General features: G+C 46.7%; 1 protein-coding gene across 1 annotated transcript in view; it reads right to left on the bottom strand.

The window, feature by feature from the left end:
- ABAT (4-aminobutyrate aminotransferase) overlaps positions 1 to 11,464 on the bottom strand; it is a 79,650-nt gene extending 68,186 nt beyond the window's left edge. Inside the window, exon 1 of the mRNA XM_011961429.1 lies at positions 10,454 to 11,464. The gene's annotated coding sequence lies outside the window, so the exon portion shown is untranslated. The remainder of the gene's footprint in view (positions 1 to 10,453) is intronic.
- Between the last annotated feature and the right edge of the window lie 1,794 nt (positions 11,465 to 13,258).

Genomic DNA, 13,258 nt, shown 5'->3' with positions numbered 1-13,258 from the left:
TGGGAGGCTGAGACAGGAGAATTGCTTGAACCCAGGAGGTGGAGGTTGCAGTGAGCCGAGATTGTGCCATTGCACTCCAGCCTGGGTGACAGAGCAAGACTCTGTCTCAAAAAAATAAAAAATTAAAAAAAAAAATAATATAAAGCTTGGATCCAAACCACCGCCCTATCTCAGGTACTTGTATAACAGGGTGAAACTTACACAAACGCTCTGAGCCTCAGTTTCCTGATTCATAGACTGGAGACAGTGATGCCTCTCTCATTGCAGGGTTGTGCTGGGAATTAGGGATAATGGATGAACACATCCTGGACAATCATAGGCAAGCAAGTCATTTGCATTTACTCTGTCCCTGACTTGCTCCTGTCTTACACTTTCTGCTGAAGATGTAATCATTGATTCTAGAGCCCCATGGTCTGAGATTTCTGGAGATTTCTGGAGTTGCCAAGGAAAGAGGCCCCACAGATAGGCAGACTTTCCCTGCAGGCTTGCACTGCAAACCCCAGATGCAGGCTGCCACAAGGGAAGGCTCTCTTTCTCAGTATAGATGTCTGAAGCAACAACAATGATAGAAGGGCGCTGGGTGCCCAGGGTTCCAGTATATCCCTGCTTGTGGGCAAGTCTCCAACACACTCTTGCCATCATCCTTCTCCTGGATGAAGGCAATGATATCCTAAATGGCCTCTCGGCTTCCTTTCTTGCTCTTATTTTATTTTTTTGAGAGATGGGGTCTTACTCTGCTGCCCAGGCTGGAGTGCAGTGGTGTGATCTTGGCTCACTGCAACCTCTGCCTCCCTGGTTCAAGTGATTCTCCTGCCTCAGCTTCCTGGGTAGCTGGGATTACAGGTGCACACCACCACACCTGGCTAATTTTTGTATGTTTTGTAGAGACGGGGTTTCACCATGTTGGCTAGGCTGGTCTTGAACTCCTGACCTCAAGTAATCTGCTGGCCTTGGCCTCCCAGAGTGCTGGGATTACAGGCATGAGCCACCTTGCCTGGCTGGATCACATTATTTCTAAGGCCCGTTCGGACTCTGAGAAACACGTGGCAAACGTGCTAAGAGTTCTACATTACTGAGAATTTGCCACAACATTTTCCCAAGCTTTGCTCCTACCTGGAAGTGGTATTAGTATCTCCCTGTTTGATTCTACCAAGCCCTTTGCAATCTGCTGGACCCTGGATATGCACATCTGGGGAAACGAGCGGGTGAAGGAGTCTTGATTGAGAAGGGAGGTGCTTTCAGAGCACTGGCATGCCATGAAGTTGTGACCAAGGAGGTTGGAGAAAGCTGAAAATCTGAAGTGACAGCAGGTTGGCTGCTGGCCCTCGCGGTCTCTGAGACCCCCAATCTCCCCCGTGCATTTCCCGAACCATGCACTACCCTTCCTTTGAGCTCTTATTTCTCATATGACTTGTGTTTACTTAACATTTTTCTTGAAATCAACTTGCTTTTTCAATTTAGAAAAGTAATTTCCCTAGAATCCTTTCCAATTGCTACCTTCTGGCCGGGTGCAGTGGCTCATGCCTGTAATCCCAGAATTTTGGGAGGCCCAGGCGGGTGGATTAGCTGAGGCCAGGCGTTTGAGACTAGCCTGGCTAACATGGTGGAACCCTCGTCTCTATGAAGAAAAATGTAACAGATAAAAAAAACCTAATTGCTACCTTCCCCCCTTAAATTTTATTTGCTACAAAGGCGACTGGGAAAAGAACATAATAAAATCAAAGCAAGTTATTCAATTAAAAGCCAGACAGAGTTGACTGCCCAAGGCTACAGCCCCAGGCCTGGCCCTCTCCTTTCCCTAGAGACTGGCAGAGAGCAGACAGGTGTTAAAGGCAGATGGGTATCGCATAGGGACCTTTTCCTTGACATGGTTAGAACTGAAAGAGAAATTTAAATCAACCAGTAAATCAAACAGAATAGGAATTGTCAGGGTACGTAGCAAACGCTGCTAATTCTCGTTTCAGCCGTGCAGTGGGCCTGAAGTAAGTTCTATTGCTTACTGTGTGTCTCAATCAAAACAAGCCAAAACCCTGGTCTAGCCAGAGAGGGAACTCTTCAGTCCCACCCACCTCTCCTCGTCCCTTTTCTTTTGATTAAAATGCTAATTAGCTCTCTCTGCTTCCTTCATGTGTCTGGTGCATTGCGGGGAGGGGCTAAGTGAGCTAAGAGGCCGAGTTCAATGTTTAAATCAGTAAAGTGAGAGGAATTCAGGTGAAAGTAGAAACAAATTCTTCCACTCTGCTCTGGAGAAAGAATAATCATAGTAAAAGTACCAGCTCCTGTTTATTTACTTACTGTTTACCTACTACATGCAATAGACCTTCCATGGGTCCTTCGGGTGATCTGCAGGATTGGACTCATAAAACCGGTTCAGAAGCCTAAAAGGCTTGTTCAAGGTCTTAGAGCTCAAAAGCCAGAAATTTCTAGTCTTCGCTGCACCTGATGCTCGCTCACCGGAAGCTAACACTTGTGTCAAAGCTCCACTCAGACCAAGGAGGTCTGAGTCTCACAGGTGTGACCTGGGCATCGAGGGAGCTCTGGAGGCTTGGAGGCTGAGAACTACTGTTAATTACCTTAAAGGGTGGACTGTGGGCCCTGCATACGACCACAGGTCGGCGTGATCCTCAAATCCCTCGAGTTGGAGGTCAAACATCCCAGAGATACAGGGAGAAAAAAGCCTGTGGGGGCCACTGGTGGAGGCGGAGTGCAAGGTGCTGGATATGAAACTGCTTCTTCCCGGCGTCTCCCCAGTCTTGCATCCTTCAAAATGATCTTACCCCCAGACTAGCCATCCCTGGCCTCTCACTGACCTGCCGTATAACCTCAGGCACATTAACCTCTCTGTGCCTCAGTTTCCTGATCTGTAAAATGGGAGTAATAGCAATTGGAACTATTTCATGGGCTGGCAGAGGTCCTTGCTGTTTCCCCAGCCCCAGAGCAGTGCCTGGCTGCAAACAATCATTGAATAAACAGTAAATACTCAATAAGCAAGCCTGCGAAGATGGCGTCCGACTCACCTTTCTACTCCGCAGCTTCCCAGGTCCTGTGAACACGCACTCTTTGCATGCATCAGTGGTTAGAAATGGACCCCCTAGATCTCTCTAGAAAAGACCCTGCCTCTCATTTTCCTATCAGCCGTCAGGACCAAGACAAAAGTGCTGGCAGATGCTGGGGACATTCCTTTCCCATCTGCAGCCCCAGCTGCTGGCTTCTCTGCAGACTCAACCGGGACACAAAGACACACTCAGCCAAGTGCACTTCGGTTGTCAAGGCCAGGGGTCGCCATGGCAACCTATAAAGCCGGAGCCCCAGGCCTCTGCAGACGGGGCTAACAGGGCCCCATTCAGGGGCGGTGGCACAGGGACAGAGGCTTTATCTCACATCCAGCTTTCTCCTCAGACTTCAGCTGCAACAGCCTCTTCTGACTTTCCCCTCGGCATGGGCCCCAGCCCTCTCTCCCTGCAGGCATGACTTCCTATCATCTGCCTCTTGGACATCATAAAATCATCAGTGACTTGTATAGGGAGACAGGAATACTGCTCTTGGAAACAGACAAGTGTCTATTCCTGAGAAAGACTGAGAATGATGTTGGGAAAGTAACATGAGCCAGAAATTGGGTCTTAAGTGTGGCTGGGCCGAATATATTATCTAGGCAAATTGTTGAACTCATCAGGGCCTTAGTTTCTGCATCTGTAAAATGGGAAGAATGAAATTTATTTGTGAAGTCAGGAGGCACTCAACTAGCTTACGGTCAATTGAAGAAAGTACACAGGATGTAGAAAAGATGCCTGTTGCAGGCCATTTTCTGTTTCCAAAGAGCTCTTTAAAATTGTGCATTTTGGCTGGGTGCGACAGCTCATGCCTGTAATCCCAGTACTTTGGGAGGCCGAGGCAGGCAGATCACCTGAGGTCAAAAGTTCGAGAGCAGCCTGGCCAACATGGTGAAATCCCAACTCTACTAAAAATACAGAAATCAGCTGAGCATGGTGGCAGGTGCCTGTAGTTCCAGCTACTCGGGAGGCTGAGGCAGAAGAATTGCTTGAACCTGGGAAGCGAATGTTGCAGTGAGTCGAGATCATGCCACTGTACTCCCGTCTGGCGACAAGAGTGAAACTCCATCTCAAAAATAAGTAAATGAATAAACAAAAATTGTGAACTCCTCCTCCTCCTCCTCTTTCTCCTTCTTCTTCCTCTTCTTCTTCTTTTTAGAGAGAGAGAGACAAGGTCTCACTATGTTTCCCAGGCTGGACTTGAAGTTAGTAAAGGCACTTCTTCTATGGCTTGATGAGCTGCTAAAGACTATTGGCACATGCGGTGGCCCTGCTACCAGCCTGAACATCCAGATTTCATAAGAAAGAAGCTGGTCTGCCTCAACCTCTTTCATCCTCTTGCCCCTGTCCTCTCTGCCCACCTCAATCAGGAATCCAGGGAGCATGAACACATTATTGCTAGCAGGCAGGTAGTTACCCAGCCTGTGACAAAACTGGAGAGAAAAATGAACAGACAGGGCTTCAAATCCAAGCCTCTGAATGTGAGACACAGAGAGCCTTTGTTCTGGACGTAGGAAATAATATGGAAAGAAACATCTGCAAAAGGATAAGCTAGTTTTGGATTTCTGATCCTACAAGGGAGAAGGAGTGAAAGAATGGAATTGGCTTAGAAAGGATGCTTGCACCCATGCTGAAGTAGCTACCCGGGCCAACGCCACAGAAGGTCCGGCTTATAAAATCTGTTTGTTCAGTTCAATAAATGCTTTCTGCACACCTGTGCTGAGCCCCAGAGATTCCTTGGTAAACAAGGACACGTCCTGCTGTGTTCTGTGGGACCTTGTGTTCCCGTGGGGCGGTCCAACAAGCAACAAACAAATCAGGTCGGCGTGATGGGAGGAAACGCACTTCCCGTTCAGAGAAAACAAACCACTTTTACGGACTCCAGAAACTGCTAAGTACGCAAAAATCACAGCATATAATAAGTGAAACATTTATATCTCCTTCAAGGACCACACAGTTCCAGACTTGGAAACACTTTGTTGGTGGCTGGAGTCACGCTGTGTGCCTGGCAGCATTCCTACATTCACTTGCAAAGACCTTAACTTTTCTGTAATTCAAAGTGTCTTTCATTTATGCCTGTGTGTGTAAGTATCTGCTCTGATTTTATGAATGAATGCCAACCATGTCAAGGTTTCACATACACCATCTTATCTACTCCTGGGAGACAGATACTTCTATTCCCATTGTTCAAGGTGGTATAAGGAGGCCTCTAAAACCCTGCCCCTTGACTGAGGCTGCTATTTAGGGTCATCTTCCCAGAGGCAGGGGCTGGCTCAGGGGACCTCAGAGACCAGCTCTGGGAAGCATGTACCTGGAGGGTGCCCTCTGTTTCCAGGGTCCAGAATAGTGCCTGGCTATTGTAGGTGCTCAAAAACACTTGCTGAATTCAATCATGGAGTTTCAGCCCTATACTCTGACAACCACAGGAACTGAACTAAAACGCAACCTCTGAGGCCCATCCGTCAGATTAATGCAATGTTTCTCAGACTTTTTTTCATTGTCATTCCCCTAAAAATTCTTTATTAGCTACATACCCCATGAAATTTTAATTCCACAGATAAATTGTACATCTGCTTATGTATTGTATTTTATACCTGTACTTTATTCAAAAAGAGTAAGATTTATGGCCGGGCGCGGTGGCTCAAGCCTGTAATCCCAGCACTTTGGGAGGCCGAGACGGGCGGATCACGAGGTCAGGAGATCGAGACCATCCTGGCTAACACGGTGAAACCCCGTCTCTACTAAAAAATACAAAAAAATAGCCGGGCGAGGTGGCGGGCGCCTGTAGTCCCAGCTACTCGGGAGGCTGAGGCCGGAGAATGGCGTGAACCCGGGAGGCGGAGCTTGCAGTGAGCTGAGATCCGGCCACTGCACTCCAGCCTGGGCGACAGAGCGAGACTCCGTCTCAAAAAAAAAAAAAAAAAAGAGTAAGATTTATTTTCTTCCCCATAAATCAGTGTTTACTCTCTTGAGAATACTGATCCCACTAAGAATGCAGGGATTAAGCACACACCTGCCATGTGCCAGTTGCTGGGTTGGACATTTGTTCTGTTTCATCTTATTCCATTCTTGCAACAGTATTACACAGTATGCATCACCAACCCTATAAGACTGAGGATGAGACTGAGGTTCAGAGACCGTTGTGGCTTATCCTGTGTCACACAGCTTGTCAATGGCAGAGCCAGTCTTCAAACTCAGGTCTGTAAGGCTTTAAAGCTAGTGCTGTTCTGTTTCCTTGCACAGAGAAATAACATGCCCAAGCTCACCTCGTGGAGAAGAGGTGATCTGGGAGCAGACGTGTAATCCCAGCACTTTGGGAGCCAAGGTGAGAGGATCGCTTGAGCCCAGGAGATTGAGATCAGCCTGGGTGACAGAGCGAGACCCCATCTCTAAAAGAAAAAAAAAAAAAAAGAGGTGATTTGGGATTTTAATTTAATTCTTAAATTAGTTCTTCTGATTCCAACTTCAGTTTCTTTTTACCCAATACATTGCCTCAAAAATATCTTTAGGCTACTTGACAAACTCACTGGGTATAAAAATCAGTGTCTTGGACTATCTCAAGAGGGAAAGGAATAGAAAAGGGACAGAAAGAGGTGCCTGATGGATTGATTGGGAGACTTTGGTCTAAGCTAGAGCACCAGGGTCAGAGTGTAGTTAATGTAACGTAGAAATCAATTCACTGGGCTGTCACTTGCCGGTCTGGTTTGGTTTGGAGTCACAATGAAGGCACAGGTAGTTTGATCTAAGGCAGTACTGCCCAACAGAAATATAACACAAGCTTTCAATGCAAACCACATAGGTAATTTTACATTTTCTGGTAGCCATATGAAAAAAGCAAAAACAGTGGCAACCAATTTTATTCATGTATTTTATTTAACCCATTGTATCTAAAATGTAATAATTTTGATACATAATCAATGTAGTTATTATTATTATTATTGAGATGGAGTTTTGCTGTTGTTGCCAGGCTGGAGTGCAGTGGCACCATCTCGGCTCACTGCAACCTCCGCCTCCCAGGTTCAAGCGATTCTCCTGCCTCAGCCTCCCGAGTAGCTGGGATTACAGGTATGTGCCATCACCCCTGGCTAATTTTTGTATTTTTAGTAGAGACAAAGTTTCACCATGTTGGTCAGGCTGGTCTCAAACTCCTGACCTCAAGTGATCCACCCGCCTCGGCCTCCCAAAAGCACTGGGATTATAGACGTGAGCTACTGTGCCCGGCTATCAATATAGTTGTTAATAAGATATTGTGCATTTATTTTTCGTGTGTATGCTAAGTCTTCAAAATCTGGTGTGAATTTCACACTCACAGCACATCAGAGTTTAGAATAGCCACGTGTCAGATGTTCAATGACCAGATCTGATGAACGGCTACTGTACTGGCCTGTGTGGGCTGAGGCATTGCATCAGGATTGGAGTGTGGTCATAGGAACATACAATCTGATCTGCTGAAATGCCACGGCCTGCCTGGGCCTGTCTGCTGCAATGACTCAGGAACAAGTAGTTTAGCCTAGGAGAGGCTCTCAACAGGATCCAATAAAAAAGGAGTGCAGACATGGCTGGCTACATGATGTGTGGGACCCAGTGCATAAAATAAATATTTGAGGCCCCTTGTTAGAAAATGGTTACAAATTGCAAGCCAGTGACATGGGGGGGATCTTCTGAACACAGGACCCTGTGTGACCACGTAGATCACAAACCCACGAAGCAGGCCTTGGGTACAGAAGAAAAAAAAAACCCTCCAGGTTTGCCCATCACTGACCAAGGCGAGGGTGCTGGGATCACATTTGCAGCAAAAATACAATTAGCAGCAGCAACAGCAGACACTTACGTTAGGCCAAACCCTGTTCTGACTTCTTTAGATATCATAATACCCATCAGAACAACCTTCTGATATTATAATTATCCACTCGTAGCAAAAAAAAAAGGAAGGAAACAGATCACAGAGAGGTTAAGTGATTTGCCCAACATCACACAGCCATGTAGTATCTTTAGTACTAAATTTCACAAAACAGGGGGTTGGGGCATAATGTGGCCTGGACTTACATCTGGCTCTGCCTCTGCTTTCTCCACTGGAAAGTGGGTGTGATACAGCTGTCCCATCCCCAAGCTGCCCTGAGGATGAAATGAGATAATCCACGCACAAAGCTAAGCAGAGTGTCCAGCCTGGGCACTGGAAAATCTTCAAACCCACATAGAAGTTATGAATGTAGTTTCACAACCGCCTGTAATCCTAGAAACTGTTAACATTTTGCCACACTTGTACCCACTCTATTATCTATCTTCTATATATAGATATAGATATTATCTATATCTATCTAACTTGAGAGTTAGTTGTGGACATTGTGATATTTCATCCTTAAATCCTTCAGCCTACATCTTCTAAAAACGAGAATATTCTCTTATATAACCTCAGTACAAATGATCTGAGATACAAAGTCACTCTCATGAAGGTATCATTAATAAAATACTATTGTCTTTTATTTATTTATTTATTATTGGCATATTCACATGAAAATACTATTATCTAATATATAATCTATATTCAGATATTCCCATTTATCCCTAAAATGTCTTCAAATGTTTTTTTGTTTTTTTTTGAGACAGGGTCTTGCTCTGTCACCTAGGCTGGAGTGCAGTGGCATGATCATGGCTCATGGCTGACTGCAGCCTCGAACTCTTGGGCTCAGGTAATCTTCTTGCCTCAGCCTCCTGAGTAGCTGAGACCACAGGCACACACCACTATGTCCGGCTAGTTTATTTTTATATTTATTTTTTGTAGAGATGGGGTCTCGCTATATTCCTGAGGCTAGTCTCTAACTCTTGACCTCAAGTGATCCTCCTTCCTCGGCCTCCCAAAGCACTGGGATTACAGGTATGAGCCACTGAGCCCAGCCTACAAATGTTTTCTGTTCCCCTGATCCAGGCTTCATCCTAGGATCAAACATTGCATTTGGGCTCATGGCTCTTTCATTTCCTTTAACATGGAACCATTTCTCAGCCCTTTTGCCTTTTAAAAGACATTGGCATTTTAAGAATCCCAGCCAGTCATTTTGCATGTAGTTGCGTGCATAGTTTTCTTTATGTCCTTGCAAAATGAAGTGCAGCTCACGGGCAAATGTGGGGAAAGAGGTTGGTTGGACACGTGATGTCAGAGGCTCCAAGTGATTTCAGCAGGTAGAGGAGGGCGTATAGTGTTAGCTGTTCTTGGGTGGAAATTAAAGATTTCCGGGAAGCAGTGACAGGGGATGTTTAATGATGATTAGCACTTGGCAGGTAGACAAGGGCGGTCGTGGCAGACAGAGGCCAGGGCAGGGGAAGGGGGATGGCAGCCCGGAGGAAATGCAGGCAGCAGCAGTGTGTCTGAGTGTGACGGTATCACGTGTGATCGGGTCTGTTCCTACTTGAACTGGAAACTTCCTGAGGCCAGTCCTTGTCTCCAGTTCTGTCCTCTCTGCCAGGGTGCCCAGGGCAGTGCCTACTCCAGAGTCAGGGTTCACTTAGAGCAACTGGCTGCCAAGTTTCCCAAATACCCAGGGACATGCAAAGCACAGAGGACCCCCTTCCTCCGCCAGCGGCCTGGCTGCCAGCTTGCACACACCAACTGCAGGAGCTTCAGCGGCAACCTGTCAGGATTCCCACCTCTTGCCCTGCAAATGAAATTGCATTTTCTAAAATTGCTTTCTTCTGGTTGCCTCTTGGGGCATAGGCTGCTTCTGGGAAAAAAATTCAAAATGAACTTCTAATCAGCCACAAGATGTGAAGAGAGCGGCTGTCCAGAGCTTCCTGAGATTTACTCTTGGCGTGAGCCGCCCAGGCTGTCAACTGAGATTCTCACTGCAAACTCTGTCTGAAATGCCCAGTGACAGCACCCCCTGAGCCTTCCATTCCCCTGAGTTTCAAAGAGAAAGGGGTGTGTGTGTTTGTGCTGTTCTTGTCCTTAGAATGAAGGGAAAGGATTTGTTTTGGGGCTTGAACAAAAATGCCTTTTCAAGGTGACTCTCACTTCATTTCCTAGGACCAGATGCAGGAAGACTGTGGTGTTGAGAGCCTACTGATAAGAGCAATTCCTATCTCATCATTTCTATATCCATCTTTCATTATTTTGTCCCCACTTTAAAGGGTCTCCTCCTGCTGTGTTCACAAAGCATCCTTGAAAAATCTGTGATGTACATTTGTGTGTCCTTCACACAGAGAGCCAGGCACATGTGCACACAGGTACACAGGTGCACAAGGGTGTGTGCCCACACAGTTGCACACCCCAACACCACAGATAACAGGCACTGACAGACACTGGCACCACCTCCCCATGCCAAAAGATACACACGTAAGGATGCACACGTGCACACGCACACACACATGTGCACATGCACACACAGACACACATATACATTTGCACTCACGGTGCCTGGTAGTCGGAGTCCTGTGGCGAGCTCAGCTTGCCTGCTTAAAATGCCTTCTCTATGTCACTCTGCAGAGGCCAGGAATGCAGCTGGCTGGGTTCATCCTAAGAGGTGCCGTTGGGCACCAGCTCCCTCCTCAGGAGGGTGTCCTGGATTTCCAGGCAGTCCCAAAACGTGGGCACAGGTAGAGGAGACAGAAAAAGGCCCCTTGGAAGCAAAGCAGGTTTGGGAAAAGGATGTGCTCAGCTGGAACCCGGCAAATGCGCAAGGGAGAGGAATGGAGGGAAGGTGAAGGAGGAGGGGACAGACAGAACGTGAGAGACTGAAAGATGGATTCAGAAAGAGAAGGGTTTTCAGACAGAAACAGAAAAAATACAACACAGAAACAAAGATTAACAGAGGCAGCAAGAGAGAGATAAACAGAGAGAAAAAAACAGAATACAGATTTTTAAAAAGATGTTTTAAACCCAGCTAGGTTTAAGCCAGAAAGAAAAGCCACATGATTTCAGACCTTGTAAAATAGGCTATCTCCCTCCCCTGTTTCCTTCCAGGGGCCTCTTCCTAGATTTTTTTTTTTTTTTTTTTTTAACAGGCTCAGGAACCCCTGAAGGGACAAAGCAGAAATCCAGGGCTTCAGATTCCCAAATGGTTTTCCCAGAAGTCTGCTGTTGCGGTGATGCAGATGCAGCCACAGCCATGACGGGGCTCTGGGGGGGCGTCAAGTCATCTCCAGGACACCCAAGGCAGAGGGGCTGCTCTGGCTCCCATGCTCCACCTGACCCCGTATGGGGGGTTGGGGAAGAACCTACGGGAGCAATTATCCAACTCCCCCATTGTAGCCCACGCTGAGTCAGCGCGGGTCCACAGGGGGTCCAGAAGAGGAAACGAGGATGGTCACAAGATGGGGAGGGGGCATGAGGGGGGGCAGAGAGCTTTCGGTCACAGGCTGCTCATCAGTTACCATGACGACGGCAAGGGGGTGGAGGCACCCAGAATGGAGGCTGCAGGAGAGACACACTGGTTCTAAATCACCGTGACAGCGCTTCGGTTGAGCTATTACGCCGTTGCCGAGGCAACCAATGGGATCAAATCGCAGAGGAAATCTATAATTATTACAAGCCAGACACCGGCATCCTCGGTGCAGTAATCAGCACGTTAGGGCAATTCAACCTGAGCTCTGAGAGGGAGAAATGTCAGCCCCTAGCCCCCAAATCGGGGCAGAACAAGGACCAGAGAGGACTCCACAGAGCAGATCTGTTGATGCTACAGATTGGGAACCTGGAAGGATCTTTTTGGCCAAATAAAACATAAATTGAGGGGAACCACATGAAATTGACAATATTCACCAGTGAGCCACCGCGCCTGGCCCATTTCCCATGATTTTAAATGAAACTTTCCAATGCACAGCAAAACCGAAAGAATTTTACAGTAAATCCTTATATACCCACCACTAGCCTCCACCATTAACATGATTACCACCTGTGCTTTATCACATCCTGTTTTTGATGCATTTCAAAGTTAACTGTAGACATCAGTATCCTTCCCCCCAAAATATTTCAACCTGTATAAAATTAAGCACTTGGTAATTTTTAAAACAAAAATAGTAATTTCTTTCTTTTCTTTTTTTTTTATGAGATGGAGTCTTGCTCTGTCATCCAGGCTGGGGTGCAGTGGCATCATCGTGGCTCACTGCAACCTCAGCCTCCCGGGTTCAAGTGATTCTCCTCCCTCAGCCTCCTGAGTAGCTGGGACTACAGGTACAAGCGACTACACCCAGCTAATTTTTGTATTTTTAGTAGAGACAGGGGTTTCACCATGTTGACCAGGCTGGTCTTGAACTCCTGACCTCGAGTGATCCACCCTTCCCCGCTGGCCTCCCAAAGTGCTGAGATTACAGGCATGAGCCACTGCACCTGGCCAAAAATAGTAATTTCATATGGTTCAATCTAAAGACAATAAAGTCTAGGTTTCTGTTTTTTTGTCTGTCTAATCTTTCATCCATCTAGCCTTCCCTCCCTCCATCTCTCCAACCATCTTTTCTTCCTAACCATCCATTTTTCCATCCATCCATCTATCCTTCCATCTATCTTCCCATCCATCCATCTTCCCATCCATCCATCCATCCATCCACCCATCCATCCATCCATTCATCCATCCATCCAATTATCATCCATCCATCCATCTATCTACCCACCCACCCATCGCTGGGAGAGCTCATGCACACTCATGGTTCCCACAAATGATTCACTATCCCCAAATCCTCTCCCTGGTTCAGCAGGATGTCCTTCATATCAAGTGCAGTATGTTCTCACAGTCATCATCTTCTCCTCACTACACCTAGTTCCTTTCCTATGTTGAGCATCTCCATTAACAGACCCACTGCCTACTCATTTGTTCAAACCAGAAACTCAAGAAATCTGATTCCTCCTTCCTGTTATCTTCCTTTACCACCACACCACAGAATTTGACTTCCATGGTAGTTCTGGGCCCCACCCTCTCCCTCTTTCCTTTGTCCTTGTTCAGGTACCCATCGTTTCCTACCTGGACAGCTGCCCCCACCTCCTGACGGCCCCCCAGCTGCCATCTCACCTTTCTTCTGCTTTCTCCACACTGACTTTTTATCATGAAATATTTGGCCATATTCATGATGCAGGAGAACTGGCACTTCACTCATTGCTGGCAGGAGAGGAAATTCATACAAATGGCTTGGAGAGCAATTTGTCAAAATCTGTAAAATTGTAAGCGCACAGACCATTTATTCCTAGCATAATTCTGCTTGAAGGAATTTGCCTCATTTATATAAAC

The sequence above is a fragment of the Colobus angolensis genome, unplaced genomic scaffold (genome assembly GCF_000951035.1).
Source record: "Colobus angolensis palliatus isolate OR3802 unplaced genomic scaffold, Cang.pa_1.0 Scaffold55, whole genome shotgun sequence".
Taxonomy (NCBI): Eukaryota; Metazoa; Chordata; class Mammalia; order Primates; family Cercopithecidae; genus Colobus; species Colobus angolensis.
The sequence above is the reverse complement of the archived record's forward strand: the minus strand, read 5'-3'. Positions and strand labels throughout refer to the sequence as shown.